This window comes from Perca flavescens, chromosome 19 (assembly GCF_004354835.1).
Source record: "Perca flavescens isolate YP-PL-M2 chromosome 19, PFLA_1.0, whole genome shotgun sequence".
In the NCBI taxonomy this organism is placed as follows: Eukaryota; Metazoa; Chordata; class Actinopteri; order Perciformes; family Percidae; genus Perca; species Perca flavescens.
In genome coordinates, this window is record NC_041349.1 from 21,215,467 (window position 1) to 21,231,612 (window position 16,146).

A 16,146-nucleotide genomic window follows, 5' to 3' on the forward strand; every position below is an offset into this window, starting at 1 on the left:
GCTCTCTTTACCAAACAACACGCTGCTAATGTCAGTGAAACCCCAGGTGCTTCTAGTGGCTCTTGAAGTCTGACATCAGTCCCTGCCACCCCCTCCCCTGGGTCCAATTTTCCCGGCATGAAGCTTCAAGGTCCTCAGATGAGCTCTCTGTTTAGCAACAACAGTAGGAGCGAGTGTGAATGTGTGTCAGACAGAATGGTAATGAGTGTCCCAGAGAATGAACCCCAGTCTTCCCCCCTCTCTCTGAAAATAGATTTGTTCTCACGAGCAAAACAGATATTGTAATCACACTCCCCCTTCGTTGATCCCCTTGGGATTTGTCGCACCCGCACCTAAAATGTAAGTGAATGCAGGGGGATAGACATCATTGGTGATAAATCATATTACAGGCAATTTCTGCTTAGCAACACAACTAGACTGCTCTGGTAAGCATTTGTAACTCAGATTTAGTCTTGAGTCTACCATTTCCCTCACACTACGCCCAGTTATTGTCAGCTCACTCCATTCCCTTGTTTTATTGCACATTTACAAGAAAGCAAAACTGTACTTTAGAATAGAGTACATTCATAGAGGGACCACTTTAATTGTTTAAAAAAAAAAAAAAAGCATGCAGTAATGGATATCCAGTATATATTTTTCATGCTGCCAGAGAGTTGGTACAGAAAAAGTGGAGAGAGTGCAGGTATTATAATATCCTTATCTATACATCTTTGGAAATATGACTGTCAGGCAGTGACACAGTGAAAATGTGGCTAAATGTTGTTGTTTTTTTTAAGCGTACTGGTTTATTGTTTGTGCAGGGGCCACTCTAAAGTCTTTGCGGGTAATGTGGGACTGACATTCTATTATGCTGTTGGAACCTTGGACGTCGGCTGTCAAACTAACAAGGTCGGGGAAATGTAGCAAAGGTCAAAGTGCACAGGGCGAGAGATGTGTGAGGGCCACTAAATTACCTCAGAGACATATGGAGAGAGGGGAACACCTTGGCGCATGTTCGTGTGAGCACATTTGTTTGTTCGGTGGTTATCTTACACTGGTGCATAAAGAAAAAAGCTTGTCAGTAATAGATTAGGTTTCTGCTTACATCCTCCCTGCCTCCACCCTCAAAATATTGAAACACTGGCAAATAATAATGCAAGTTGCGCAAACTTTGGATCCTCGGGGGGAAACTATCTCAGACGTTTCCTGTCCCTCGATTAATAAATGACGCCCCCCTCTTGACAGGGACTATTCTTAAAACCCCAGTCCGTACAATGCTGGGACACTATCATTTTTCAGGGGAGCTAGTGACAGCCTCAGCCTGCATTGAAGTTTAGCTTGCTGTACATTGTAATTTGCTGACGTTTCTCTTCTCTCTTTCTCTCCCTCTTATTTCCCGCCCCCACCCCCTTCTCCCTCTTTTCCCCAATGGCCCGCTTCCAGATGTGACCAACTATTCCACACTAGGTAAGAGTCATTTAATTTCACATCGCACTGTTCTGAAGAGTAAGAGTCATGTTTGAGTTGTCATGTGTGTTGGGGAATGATGTGAATGCATGAATACGGAAGAAGGGGGAGGAGTCCAAGCGACACCAAGATGCTGCTGATTGCTCAGCAAGGTATGCAATGCTCTGCAGTCCTCACCCATCCCATCTTCCCACGTGTGCATGGGAATACACAATGGTAGCTTTTTTCTGGCAAGCAGATTGTGTGCTCTGTGTCTTTAATTTGAATTTTATTCAAATGAGAATCACATGGCCCAGATTGTTCAAAGAATAAGCCGGCAGTGTTGACTTAAACAACCATAGCACGGATGGTGTCTGTTTCCACACCGTGGTGGGTGTGAGGAAATATCTCATATGTTAAGCTGTGAACCCTTCTGCTCTTCCTGACTGTACATATCAACATGAAACCCCTGGTGCTGTGGACACCAACAGAGTCCATATGGTGACATAGCCTTGGATGTCCTGTTTTTGGGGGAGAACTTAAACGTCTCTTAGGGACCTTTTAATTTAGTTTTTTACTTTATGCTCACTTTATTACCTAGTTATACATACTGTAGAGGTGTATATATAGAGGCTGTGCCTACAGTAGGTAAACCAATACAAGTTGATCTGAGATCAGCCTGACTGCAGTATACTCGTGTCTTTATCAGACATCATTGATGGCTTGTTCAATTGTTAGCTATACAACGTTAAAGATAAAATGCCTCACAGCAAGTAATAACATTCAATACTGACTTGATACCAGAACCTTTTTATTAAATGGAGGAAGTGATTGGTGAGGCTTAGACTTTTTAACTTATTTTTGGCCATACATCAAAATGGCGGCAATTACTTTCTGGCAATGACGGTAACAACCGCCCTTTGTTGCGCGAGAACGGTGCAAGCAAACCACAGATTGTATTAGTGGTGAACAAGGCTGACAGCAGACCAGCAGGCTTACTGATATGGTGAACGACTGAACTCTGGTTGAAACAAGCGTCCCCAGTGTGAAAACGACCCCAGCTGCTGAATGCCAAAACAAGTGTAGCATCCAATGTTTTGTCACACTGTTTCTGGAGACACTCAGCGAGCTGCACGAGTGTGATAGAGGTCAACTACATGATTGAATCCACCATAGCAGTACCTCAGACCGGGACAGCAGGACCTCTCAACACTACCCATGGTTCTGAGCATCTGTTCATAAGGGGGAAATCAATCATCTAATCTTCAAGGTGGAGCGAGTGAATTGGACAAATGAAACAACTGGCATTCTTTGAGGTTACTCTTAATTGGCTGTTTTTTTTTGTCTCAAATAAATAGATGTTATCAGCGCACTTGACTTTTCTTACTTGGACAGTTATTTGAGACCGCCACCTCATTGTGTAATTGAAAACCCAGTGCCATGCCACTACACTAGCACAGTTTGGCTACCCGGCTGAGCATCTGCAAGCAGTTCTGGTCCGGCTCTCAACTCTTTGAGGCAGGCGCTGGCTGACTGCTCGGAAACAGAAAACCCCTGGCTAGCTGAGAATAATAAGTACCCATGGGAAGCTGCCAGATGGACATTTACTGTGAGCTTAGCTGGAGAGGGAGAAATCTGTCAAACATCACACTAGGCATCTGTGGGGGAGCAGTGAAGGTTCACGTCCACTATGTCGGATAAGAGGAGTGCTGCTTGTCGAGACTAAAAGCTGTTAGGTTTTTAAACACATCACATCTAGTTGATGCATTTACATTATTTCAAGGTCATTAATTCATATAACATTAAAGCCACCTATTACAGTGAAAGCTCTAAATAATGTCTAGATAATGGATGCTTGAAAGATGTTTATGACATGACATGTGGCCACAGCAGATGCAGGCACTAAGTGCTCTGGAATAGCCTTCTTCATTTTACTCAAATTGTATTATTACTTCCAGGCATTTATTAGGTATTAATTAACACTAAAATCAATTTGCAGCCGGATTCTGCTATGCTGCCGATTTAAGAGAACAGATAAAAATCTGAATTTGGGTTTTATACTTTTGTGTGGGAATTTCCAGATACCTCCCTTTGCAAAGTTTCTCTCTCTTAAGTTTTGGTACAAGCAGTTGTGTCTGTCCCCATTGTAGAATAATAAGGCAAAATCATGTTTCTGCCTTTGATATTCCTTGAAGTTCAGTCTTTTGACTTGGAGTAGAAATGTCCAGTATTTCTTTTGTTCATACACTCTTCAATACAAAGCTATCAGCGAGGAATTACAATTGGCTCATTATGCTCTTGGAAGCTCAAGGGTTTCAGAGATGGTAGAGAAAGAGCGCAAAGAGTTCATCCCAGTATCAACAGCAGTGAAATAGGACCTTGGTTCTCTTAGACAAGCTGTGCACCAGTTATTATTGCATTATATCTGGCAGCCCTCCTCTCAGACAGGAACTGAGCCACACTTGATCACTGATAGGACACTGGCACAGAAGAGAGTGATTGCTGGCTGCTCAGTTAAGCAAACACCATTACGCTGTTGAAGTCTAAAAGTAGATCTGTGCTTGGTAAAAATTATGAAAGGCCAGTCTGGACGGCATCCAAAGCACTGCTAGCTTTGTAATACTCAGGAGTGGATTCTTCTGAAATGGTTCTGGTTTATTCATCTCTCAGAGGACAAGAACAATGCTATTCACGGATAATACAACACTTTCAAATCTCCATCTGGGTTTCTCATGCCCTGAATAAATGCTGTTACGTAATACTCAAAATATCAAGAACTGCTTGATTAGAATCATATGTTTTTTTAATAATTATGTGCATTATCTATAATTATGTGTTGTGTATGAGACATGTTGTCACCATACTCTCTAAGAAAAGAGAATATGAAAGCTGTACACAACAGAATATATGTTTTAGCAATGATCTCGGCTTCACAGCCCTCACAGGAATGCTTCTATGGAGAGCAAGTATGCAGTCATAACCCCAAACCATTAGAGAACAACCTTGTTCCTATGGTGGGTCTTTATCTTAGCGCTTTCTTTCTTTTAGCTGTGCCCTCTGGGTAACAGGACATTTCGCTAATGGTGAGTTTCTCAAGCGTGTCAAAAGCCTCCTGGCATTATCAAAAGCTCTTGAGGTAGCTTAAAGTTGCTGTATGTTGTTTTTTCCCCCTTTTTAAAAAAAGACCAACTACTGCAGGGTACGGTGTTAATAAGAAATGTGACTGATAGCTTGTTAGTGTGACTTTGCATACATTCTACAGCAATTAGACATAAGTGACAGATTCACCAAGTGTTCACTTTTACAGCCGCCTCTGAGAAACCTGCTTACATTGCATTATGTTGGCAGAACGTGTCACTCCTCTCATTTTTTAAGGCAATGTCGATATTTTCATAATCACTCATCACGGCAGATGATCGCACATGCAACTATCCATACTATGCACATAGATGCTTTAAGGATGTTGTGCAACAGTAATTTAAGCAAACACACCACGCAGAGTCGTGTACACTTTAGACACCCCTATCCCTGCAAGTGAAGCAGTGCTGCTGTTACGAACAGATGGCTTATCTTTAACTTTATCAGCGGCGGCTGTGTCACCAGCAAACGCGATAAGTTGCTCCAGTTCCTGGGGAGAGCAGCATCCATCAGTAGCTAACAGCATATGGTGATGGCACATAAAGGTGTCCTCTCTCTCTCTTTCCCTGCATTCCTGTTCTATGAGCAGTTCTGCAGCCAATCATCAGATGCTCACTTCACAGGACAAAGTGTGTGTGTTTGAGTATGTGCTGAGGGGCTGTGGGCACCCAATTTGAGATGGTACACTTGCTGTTTGATCTGTTTTATGTAATTTCAAAGCTCTGCAAAAAATATTTACTTATTTATTTATTATTATGCCTAAGATTAGGGTCGGCCCAAACTCCCTATCCCCATCTACCGACCTTCATTATATATTTTTCTTGTACTTTAAACGGGATGTAATGAGTTAATCATGGTCAAATCTTTTTATTTTTCCATATGAAGAGAGATCAGAGTCAATATCAGCAACTATGTCTATGTCAAGAAGGTGTTGTTTTTCCCTCTCTCTCTGACTAATGACAACCGGAATTGCCATCCCAACCTAACCACCCCGGTAAGGCACTCTGTTCCAACATTGGAAGGGAAGCGTGTTTACCAAACCCTCCATGTGCTGCATTCCTACATGAAGCTGAATGTCAATCAAAGCCTTGTTTGCTTGAGCAAGTGGCTCCGTCTTCCACGGCCCAACATGACAGCATGGTGTTGGACACAAATCAGACGCACTAGAAAAATGATTTTAGCCTCATGTGTGGATTAGGACGTACACAGTGGCAGAAGAAGTGCTAATGATGAAAAGCTTCTCTCCCGAAATTGTTACATATTGGTATGTTTCAGTCCTTAACACACTAGACCAAATTTATTATGAACATCAATGTGTCATAATGTTTCTAAGCGATAGACCTAGCTTAAAATAAAACACCTAATTGTATAAGTACTCAGGACTTGGCACACCTTGCCTCAAGGCCAGTGCCCTTTTCTTACACTGACTACATTTGTTCTTATTTTAGAGTAATTGGTTTTCAGCAAGGACTTAATATTATGTATTAATCACTTCCAGTGCTTTTTAAATTTACTCTCTCTCTCTCTCGCTTTCAGTTTTGACACCCCTTTTATGCTAAGTTTCAACTCATGTAGAAACCTCTGATATGTCACAGTATGCATCCCATCCAAACCCCTCTAGCCTTCCCTTTTCTTTTGTTATTCCCGTGTTGATGTCTCTCTAATAAGCAGCGTTAATTAGCCTGCTCTTCAAAAATATAATGTTCTATTGTGTCTTCAGGGTTTGGTTATTAAATGAACAAAGGCAGTCTAACGACTGACACAATAGGCTCAGCTGATTAAGGGTGCAGCCATAACAAAACTTGACAATCAGTGAATCTACTTGATTCTACATCATCCTGTTATTTCATTTTGACAAGGTAATTTGTGCGAAGAATAGAACAGTTTCTCAAGAACAGAAATGTTTGGTTTATGTTGAGTTTTTTCCAGTCGCTTGCAGAAACACAGATGTGATTGAGGTATTGCAGAAGTATAACTTTTTAGCTTTAAAGGGATACACCACCGTTTGTTGAAATAGGGTTTATCACGGTCTCCCCTAGCTGTAGATAGGTGGGCCAACGCATTTTTTGTGCATGCATCGTTTTAGTCCGGTGCAACACCGGCAGCCCCGCCGCTAGTTAGCTTAGCGTAGTGAATGGAATCCTATGTTGCCGGTTAGCATGTTGTGAGTAAAAGCGAGCCAACAAAAGACAAAAAAACAACCTAATTACTTGCACTGAGACAAAACATGCGTTGGCCCACCTATCTACAGCTAGGGTAGACCTTGATAAGCCCTATTTCAACAAACAGTGGCGTATTCATTTAAGATAAAGTTCCTCTCCATATGTGCATGTACCATTTTCTGCATCTATTGGAAAGATACTGCTAATATGCTGCTGTTTTTAAGGCCCAAAACTAAATCTGTTGGGATATCAGCTGTGAAGTCATATGGTCTCCTTTGACACATCATCTGGCCCAAGTTGGCCTAAGTGTCCTGCATCTATTTTGGCAGAACATTTGAGAATAATGAAGACCACTGGACAGAATCCATGGCCTTGCTTCTCTGAAGGTTGAATGTCAGAGGTTGTTGGGTGGCCGACCCATCTGCCAGCCTGGCATGCCAAATACAGTACAGGCTGAACGTTAGTATTAGAGTTGCATGTTCCGTGGGTGTCAGAGATAGGCTGTGTTCATAGCTTGCTCAGATGTACAGTATACTCTTCATCTACATCATAACATAGCATTCCAACAGATCATGCAGTCATTGTCACTGCTTTAATTAACAATGTTTTGACAGACGCAAAGTGACACTAGCTAATTCTTTTTTTGTGGATTATCAATTTAATGCAAAGGAATAGGCTTAACACTAGAACAGCCATGATGGTAATTTTGACCGTTTTAAAATGTATATGTGTAATAACTTTGCTGAATAAAAAAATACAATCCTGCTGCTGCCTGACATTTCCTAAAATAGTCTGTATTTTAATTTTAAATTGTTTTTATATACATTACACAAAAGGCAAAGAAAATACAATCGCTTTTACCTATTTTGGCCATACACGGTCATAGTGACCGCTCAGATTTTCGCGGTATTGTTTTTAATCTTTTAATCTTGCATCTTGGTTGCTTAGTAACTACCATAGTCTCTGTCAGAGAAACCTAACTAGCGGTGTCAAGTAAGAAGTGCTGGCATCACCGATGGGCCGAAGGCAAAGCCAGAGTCGGTAATGTAGGCTACTATGGCGTGGAAAGACTCAGTTCTGAATCAGAAGGAAAATACTGGGCGCTCGCTCTGTGAAGGGCGCGGTAGGCTACACGTAGATGGCCGGTGGCATATAACTTTATACATCCTCGAATTGACTGGAATCATTGCACACATCCTCTCCAAGGAGTGCACCAGCAGTAATATTGTCCGGAGGAAGTTCATGCAGCAACTGGCAGAAGAGCTGAAAGCGGAGTATAAGGAGGAAAAAAGGGCAGCGGGACACGGTCCGAGAAGTGCTGCGCACCGCAGCAGACGCCAAAACGGAGGCAGTGCCAGGTTAGGTTATAGCTAAATGTTCAAATAAGATACTTTAATTGTTATTTGGCTGTCATGAGTTAAGTTGATTGAATTTCCACAAACACGTATTACTACTCAAATGTATAATTAAACTCGTTAAAATGTACATTTCGGTGTTATTACGTTTTTCTAAAGATATCTTAACACAATACATAATACAATATCGCAATTAGGTATCATGAGAGATTATAGAGTTTGGAATCTGGCGGTCAAAATGAACGTTCAACGGGCAGTTCTAGTAATTATGGAATTCCGGCACTTCTAGTGTTAATGGTCATGAAAATATCACAGCAAATCTTGCATTGAAAACAGTCTTCCATTGGATAAAGGTACTATTACATTGTGTCATTAAAATTGGGTCTAAACTTGAAAACCAAGCTTTTACTCAAGCATGGGGCCACGGTTCCGGTAGGATTAACATATTGGTTGGCCTGTGCATTTTGTATGCACTCTGTCACTTCCAGGTACACAAAGTGCACACAGCTGACTGCACATGGCGGTTTCATTATATGTGTTTTTAGGCACGATGCGGCTTGCATTTTGGTAGCAAAGTCCAATACCAACTCACTGTAGTTAAACATAAAATGGAAGAAAAATAGACTTGAGCCTAAAATGGTGTGTGGCCGAAATGCCAACTGTGTTGACAAGCCATAAAAAAATGTTAAAAGCGTAACCTATCATATTTTTATCTTCTCCACCTGACCCTACATTTAAAAGTCCTTGGTTTCCTTTCTTTTAGTCATTGCTAAACTTTGCCAACTAAAAGAACAATTTATGCTTGACCTGATGTTAAAGTCTAGTTTCAGAGTGATAAGGGATCTGCTATAGCCCTTTATAGTCCTGTTCAGCCTTGGTATTAGTCACATCTGGATATGTATCCACGTCATCATTCAGAAGAAACATTTACTACCATATAAAGTGAACACAATACAAAAAATGATGGGTTTGGAGCATCACATATTGGCCTGATCAGGCCGGGCGCCAGCATGAATTGAATGAGGGGGCTGTTAAAAACTGTGAGAGGGCAATTTGTTTTCAAAATAAAATTCAACCTAAATTTGGAGCGTTATTAACCCTTGTACCCGAAAAGCGAGCATGTCAATGCTGGTACCAATGGATTCCGTACATTGTCTAGTTTCATATGCTCCCAATATATTCAGCGTTGATCGCTATACGGTGAACTAAGGAGGCAAAGAAAATACAACTGAGGGAGCTTAAGACCTCTTGTGGCACCCGGCCCAGGCTTGATGTATTAGATTATTTGCTTTTGGTAATTACCTTTAACAGTGCAGCAAGTGTCAATGCACCAGGGTTCGGAGCAGCAAAGCATGGATGTGTAGAGGCTGCACCATATTGACCCTGTCTGTGTACACAGTGCTCCACCATGTCCCAGTACAACACTACTTTCCCTTTCTTGACCGACACCAAAAGAGAAACTTGTGTTAATTAGTCCTTTGTGGCCTGCCATACGGAGAATCCAGGTCTGTAAATACAGGAGAGGATGTGTCCTCAACTGTCCCTTGGTACGGATTAAGGCCTGAAGCCAGATGGGAAATTTAAGCCAAGCTGCTTTTTTCCCTGCTCTGACATGTGCACTGACATTCCTGCAGGTCAAAAAGGAAAAATATTGAAGGTTTTGTGTTGTGCTTGGGGGCTCTAGTGTCCACAGGCCTTGCTAAAGGATTAGCCTTTGGGGTGACCATGGATTTAAGCTTGACACATATGAGGAGGTTAATTAACTGCTGTGTTTACAGGAAGCACAGTTGTAATATCACCACTATTCTTACCATAAGACAAAGCTTTAGTTACAAATGATTCAGAAGCAGCATCTCAATAATGGCTTAACCCTGTGTTTTATTGTTCATCTGTTTATTTTGGGTGGGGAAGTAGTGTGCCCTACAGTAGACAGTATGCAGCGAGAGGGATGGTGTGGAGGTCGCGGTGATGGAAGGGCATGAAGTGAGTCTGACTTTACTGCAGGAGGCCGGAGTTTTGGTCCCATCCAAGACATGCAATTCCATTTACCCTTTCATCAACCATAGCCATTATCTTTCCCTAACCTTAGCCTTAGTGTTTTAGTTGCCTAACCCTAACCATAGCTTGAAAATATTTTATTAGCCAAAACCACAATCTTCACTTTGCCTCCCAAGCAAGCTTAGTGGAGGAGTGGAGCTACTCTCCAAAGACATTTGAGGAGAAGGTTTTTATGACATTATGTGACTGTCAGGCCACAGAAGTCAATCATACAGTAGCATCACCACATCGTATTAATTTGGTGTTTTTTTCAGATGTGAAGAGGTTGTTACATGTGTCACTACAGCATTACACCCCCATCATTAATTTGTTATCTTGTTACCATGCACCCACCTCTCAATTCTTTTATTCTCTCGTTCTCAAACCTTCCTCTTTGACTTGGCATGATAATCACCTCACTTGAAAGATGGCATGCAAAGAAGGGAAATCAAGGTACTGTATGCAAGAATAACAAGCTGACACTCCATAGTCAATGGCAGTGAATAATCTCTTCCACATTTTTTATTCCTCCCCCTGGATTTCCACCACAAATGTAGTTCGTTATCTATTTCTATCCTTCTTCTCTATCACTAGAATTGTATTTACTTTACAGTTTTTAATTGTTTCATATTTCCTAGTGGGTTTGTTCATTGTGAGCTCAACTCATACACTCTGTGTCATGCACACAATGACCCACCTCAGAGTACTGAACAGTTTGTTAAATAACCTTTTGCATTCATAACAGAGAAGAACCGAAGCACAAGACTCACTTTCACCAATGCAATTATAAAAACAGAAAATGCTTTGGGCATGGAGAAGAAACAGAATTACAGGAAAAGATTAATTTCTTCTCCAAAGAGATGATGAACTATATCAGTGTCTCTTTTGGTAAAATCATGTCATCAGTGTCTGAACCATATTAATTACTGAGCTAGAACAGGTAATTTACAAGGCGGACATTCAGTGAGGCTAAGTTGAGTTGGGTGCATTATGATTATATTAACATAATCCGGTCTTGTTAAATTGGTTGAGCAATATTATTAAAGCAGGCATAGCTTTCACTCAGTGTCGCTAATGCCTCTCGTGCTGAAGTTCTAATGAAAAATAAGGGAGCACTTACAAGGAAGCGTACACACTGAACGGCAGATAGAGATTATCTGTCTGCCTCATTCACACACTCTGTGTCTTTGTCATGCACACTATTATACAGGGCCCAACACACACGGAAACAAAGAAAACCATACACACCTAGAATACACACTTTGCAGTCTCGGTCCCTGTGTCTACCTCTCTCAAATGAATAGCACTGTGTTATAAAGCCAGAAGGATTTTCAAACACATCATTATAAGTCTCTTGGGAAAACTGTATGGAATGGAAACCAGTTGATACGTCAAGATTTGGCACAAAATGGGAGTTTTGAAAATAAAATCATACTGTTGGCAGTGTTTAAGGCTCAGATAAAATATGTGTTACCCCACACAGAAATTATACAGTACAGACAGAAAAAGTCCTAAAAGGAGGATAAGCATTCATAACGGATTGCTGCCAATGAAACACAAAATGAAAAAGTGACTGGCATGTACTGTAGTAAAACCAGTGACGTATAGGCAGGGTTTTGGCTGTGTTAGAATCAGAACACTGCTGTATTCATATATCACGTCTTTTATGAACAAAAAAGTAACATAATGAATGCATTCAGTGCAGCTATGTTATTGTAATATAATATATCCTCTCCAGTTGCTTTGTTTTGTCTGGTTTGTCCTCATGCCAGTATTTTGTCATAACACATATAATATGCACTGATTCCTGACAATGATCAGCTCTGGTTGGAGAGAGAGAGACCTTCAGCAGCTCTGGCATGTGTGAATAGGCTAACATGCCAAATCTCAGGCAGAAATCCAACGGGAACCATTCACTGTCTTATCAGGCTATATGACAGCACATAATGCTAATTCAGGTGTGAACAGTAAACTCATTTTCATTTTGTAGTCTGGCCATGCTTTCGTAAATATTGAGAGTCTGCCCATCTAGTTGCTTACCATTGGACACACAAACAAAAAATAATATCCAGAATAAATTTGGAATGAGCTCAAAAGAATTAATCATTATGCGCTGTACACACATAACATGACAGTCAATACCCTATCGATCACTGTGGAATTTTAATTTACCCATAATGACACAACATTAAGTGAACCTGATTGATAGTTTTTACACATGGGAGGACACAATTATGTTCTGCACAGGCTACAGGTGCACGCTCCATAGCACACGCACACACAAAATCCGGCGCGCATGAGTCCACCGCAAATCCACACACTCCCATTCCATAATGTTATTATCTCATTCTCCATGGTCTCATTTTTCACACAGCCCCAGGGTGTGTGAGGGACAGTCAGGGTTGAGCTCACACAAGCCCAGGCTGCACACCCGACTGCCAGCGAAGGTCTGTGTTAGTACCAAGTGCAACACTGCCAGAAGAAACAGGAACGGGGAAATGGAAACAACCCAGATGATCCTGCAACACAATGTGGTGCGGGACCCCTTCACACTGCCAGTGCAAGCAGCTGCCTGACTTTATTGGACATTACTGTTTATTTTCAGATTAGAATTGGAGACGTTATTACCGGGGAGATAAGTAGGCTGAGGTCTTTACAGTTACATCATACACAATGACCACAATATATCAGAGGGGTTGCTTGGGCTGTTTATCAAGGCCAATTGATTTCTTTAAAGCACACTTTGGTTGGTTAACCCAGTGGGAACCCTACCCATTCATTTCAATTTTAAGACACTTCATTTTCTTTGAACTATTTACATTTTCAACAATACAGAAAATTCCAGTCCAGCTACAAAGATTAAATAGCTCAAGAGAGAAGAGTTGGTTATCAAATTCAAGAATGTCCAATCAATACTTGTCTTCCTCTCATGTTGCCATGGTGAGAGTGTTTTCTTCTCATCAAACACGCTTCCTCACCGTATGAAATGGACTGAGGGCTGTATTTCACAGTCCATACTGTCCATTTTCCCAGCTGTTACAACAGGCTCCATGCTGTAGACTACTGCACTGCTTGGACATTGTGCAATACATTTTTGGGATCCTATTCATTCTCTTCAACGACTTTTTAACTTCTGCAAACTATGTATTCCCTCCATTGTTTAATATTTTTTGTTTGCACACTGAAAGTGGCAGTGAAGAACCACAGTACATAAAATGCATCATGGAGGTTTTAAGAGTTCAAGTTCAGGAAGAGTCTACTGTACTTCTGCTGGTATTGTTATAGAGTTCATAGATTACATCAAGCTACGGTTAATACATCTGCCAACAAGATTATGTTTGCAGTCCAGTTTGTCTGCTTGTCTGTTGGTCTGCTTGTTTGTACCTCGCAATGAACTTAGCAGATTTTAATTAAATTTGGTGGAAAGTGAGGTGATGGGCCAACGTAAAAACTGACTAGTTTTCAGCTATGTGGTCTTTTATCAAACATTATGTTTCAACTTAGCTGTAACTGCTGAACTGTAAGGTGTGAAAGAGAAATTCTACACTCAACAGTTCCATATTACACCTACACAGATCTTGTACTATTTTAGATTTTTTTTTACAAAACATAATTTTTACAATTCTCATTAATAACCCAGTCTTCAGTAAACATTTTATATACTACGTATTTGGATGTTAGAGAGCTCTGAGGTAACCTACCTAAGTTTGGTATTTCGTCTATAGGAGGCATTACAAGACTGTAACAAGATGGATTAATAAATTTTTTTCAAACAATGCTAGTGACATGGCTAAAAAATGGTTATTTGGCAAGTGGTTGGTACAGATATCCATGGTGCCCAGAGGATGAATCCCACTGACTTTGATGATGCCTTGACTTTTCCATTGGCACCACCAGCAGGTAAAAATGTCCATGTATTTCATGAAATATCTTAACATCTACCGTATGAAGTGGCACAAAATATTGGATGGATATGGTTCCCAGAAGATGCATCATAATAACTTGGTGATCCACTGACATTTTCAAAAGTGCCACGATGAGGTTCACATTTGTAGCTTTGAGTCAGATATCTCTACTTTTGGATGGATTGCAATGGAAATTGGTACACCCATTAATGTCCCCTTAGATTGAATAGTAATAACTGTGGTTATCTCCAGACTTTCTCTGGTGCCATCATCAGGTCAAAATTCCTATTTGTCCAATACTAAATACTTTTGAAAGTGATGCACCTCAGCTGTATTTTGTGTTTAGTGCTAATTAGCAAATATTAACATGGTACGAACAAATGAACATAAATAGATAGCATAGCTAGAGCAGTTAACATTGCTGCAGACTCATTGTTGTGAGGTATCTGATATAAATTATTTTACTCCTCATGCACAGCATTCATTGTGCTATTTAATTACCAAGACCCCAGCCTTGAGTTGTGGAAGAATCAGTAGACATAGAAGTGACAAGTTGCGAGAGGCAACTGGATTTGATGACTGGACTTCCAGCCGATAGCCACACACATTATTAGTGTCAAATCAGTGACATCATTTCATGTGATGCCTCAGACATGGGCCAGCTGTTACTGTAGGGAGCAAACTCTCCATCGCCACTTCTGAGACAGAGAAAATTGTATTTTTGGACACAGTGGAAAGAAGTGGTTGGAATTTCCTTGTGTCTCTGTCTGACCAATAGTGGCGTCCCTCGCCTCGAGGTTACGCCACAGACTACTAAATCACAGAGTTAGTGATTAGCAAAGTTAGAGGGGCAAAGACGGAAACTAAAGCCCAAACCAATAACTCTCAACATTGAATTTAATGTTTGTCTAGGAGGTGCTGTAAAATGTACCCTCCATTTTCCAATTTCCACATTAATATCTTAAAAGAGATTACAGGACTCATGTGGCGTTGACGTCTTGCTCGGAGGTTGTTAAGAGGTTTGTGTAATCTACTCATACACCTCCACTGTGGTTATTTGAAACAATGTTGTATGCGCGGTGTGTTTCAGGAAGTGGCAGTGAAGGAAAAAGCATACATGTATTAGAGCTGTCAGCAAAACAACATGAGGCGTAAATTTGCCGTGGGGAGAACATACACTTAGGATGCCAGTGATATACTGAATAATACATTACACACGGGAGACCAGAACATATAGAAGCATTACACAACATACTGAAAGAACTTTCCTTCTCCCACTTTTGTTGTTGGAAATATACTTTTCTAACACATCCACAAGAATAGCGATGGCAACATCTTTAAATTTAGAATGACGCCCCCTGAACGTGTGATGAACACTAATTAACAACCTTTCAGCTTGAGAAAATGCATCCCCTTGTTGCTGCTGCGGTGGCGGGTTGGAGTGCAGAACTGGGACATTTTTTTAATGCCTCCTAGAAGATGTTGATTTCTGCACCCCTCTTAAAGTGTAAACCCTCTTTTACCCACACTCGCATCCTCATGGGTTTCTAAATTAGCCATGTACTTTCATCCACAGTTATTCATGCTTTCACACAAACTTTCGTCACCATATATTTGTATTAAAATTAAAAAAGAGAGAAAGGGGTAGATGAATATTGTGTTGTGGGTTTCTTCAAATTTTAACATTTGTGTTATCCTCGGGTCAAATTTGACCCGTTTTTAAAGTTTTTTATATCAGAAATATTGGTTTTGTTCAACCAAATTGCCCAAAAATAACTTGAATGCATGGATGTACGTTGTATGGAATGTTCTTCGCAGGCAAAATGAATGATTACTTCCAGTGAATTTTGGTTTACATGGTTTTAAAACAGTATCCAGACTAAATATTGACATTATCCACTCAACATCCTCTGATCTAATTTATAATTTCTGGCTCAAAAATTAGGTATAATGTCATACATTAGGTTTATTGACCATACATAAAATAAAAGCATTGAAATAAGCAAGAAAAATGGTTAAAAAGCATCAAAAGATTAAAAAAGAAAAAGCGACATCCCATTTGATGTTTGCTGAAGATGTCTATCCCCATTAGGAAAACTAAATATTCAGTCAAACCTTTTGTGT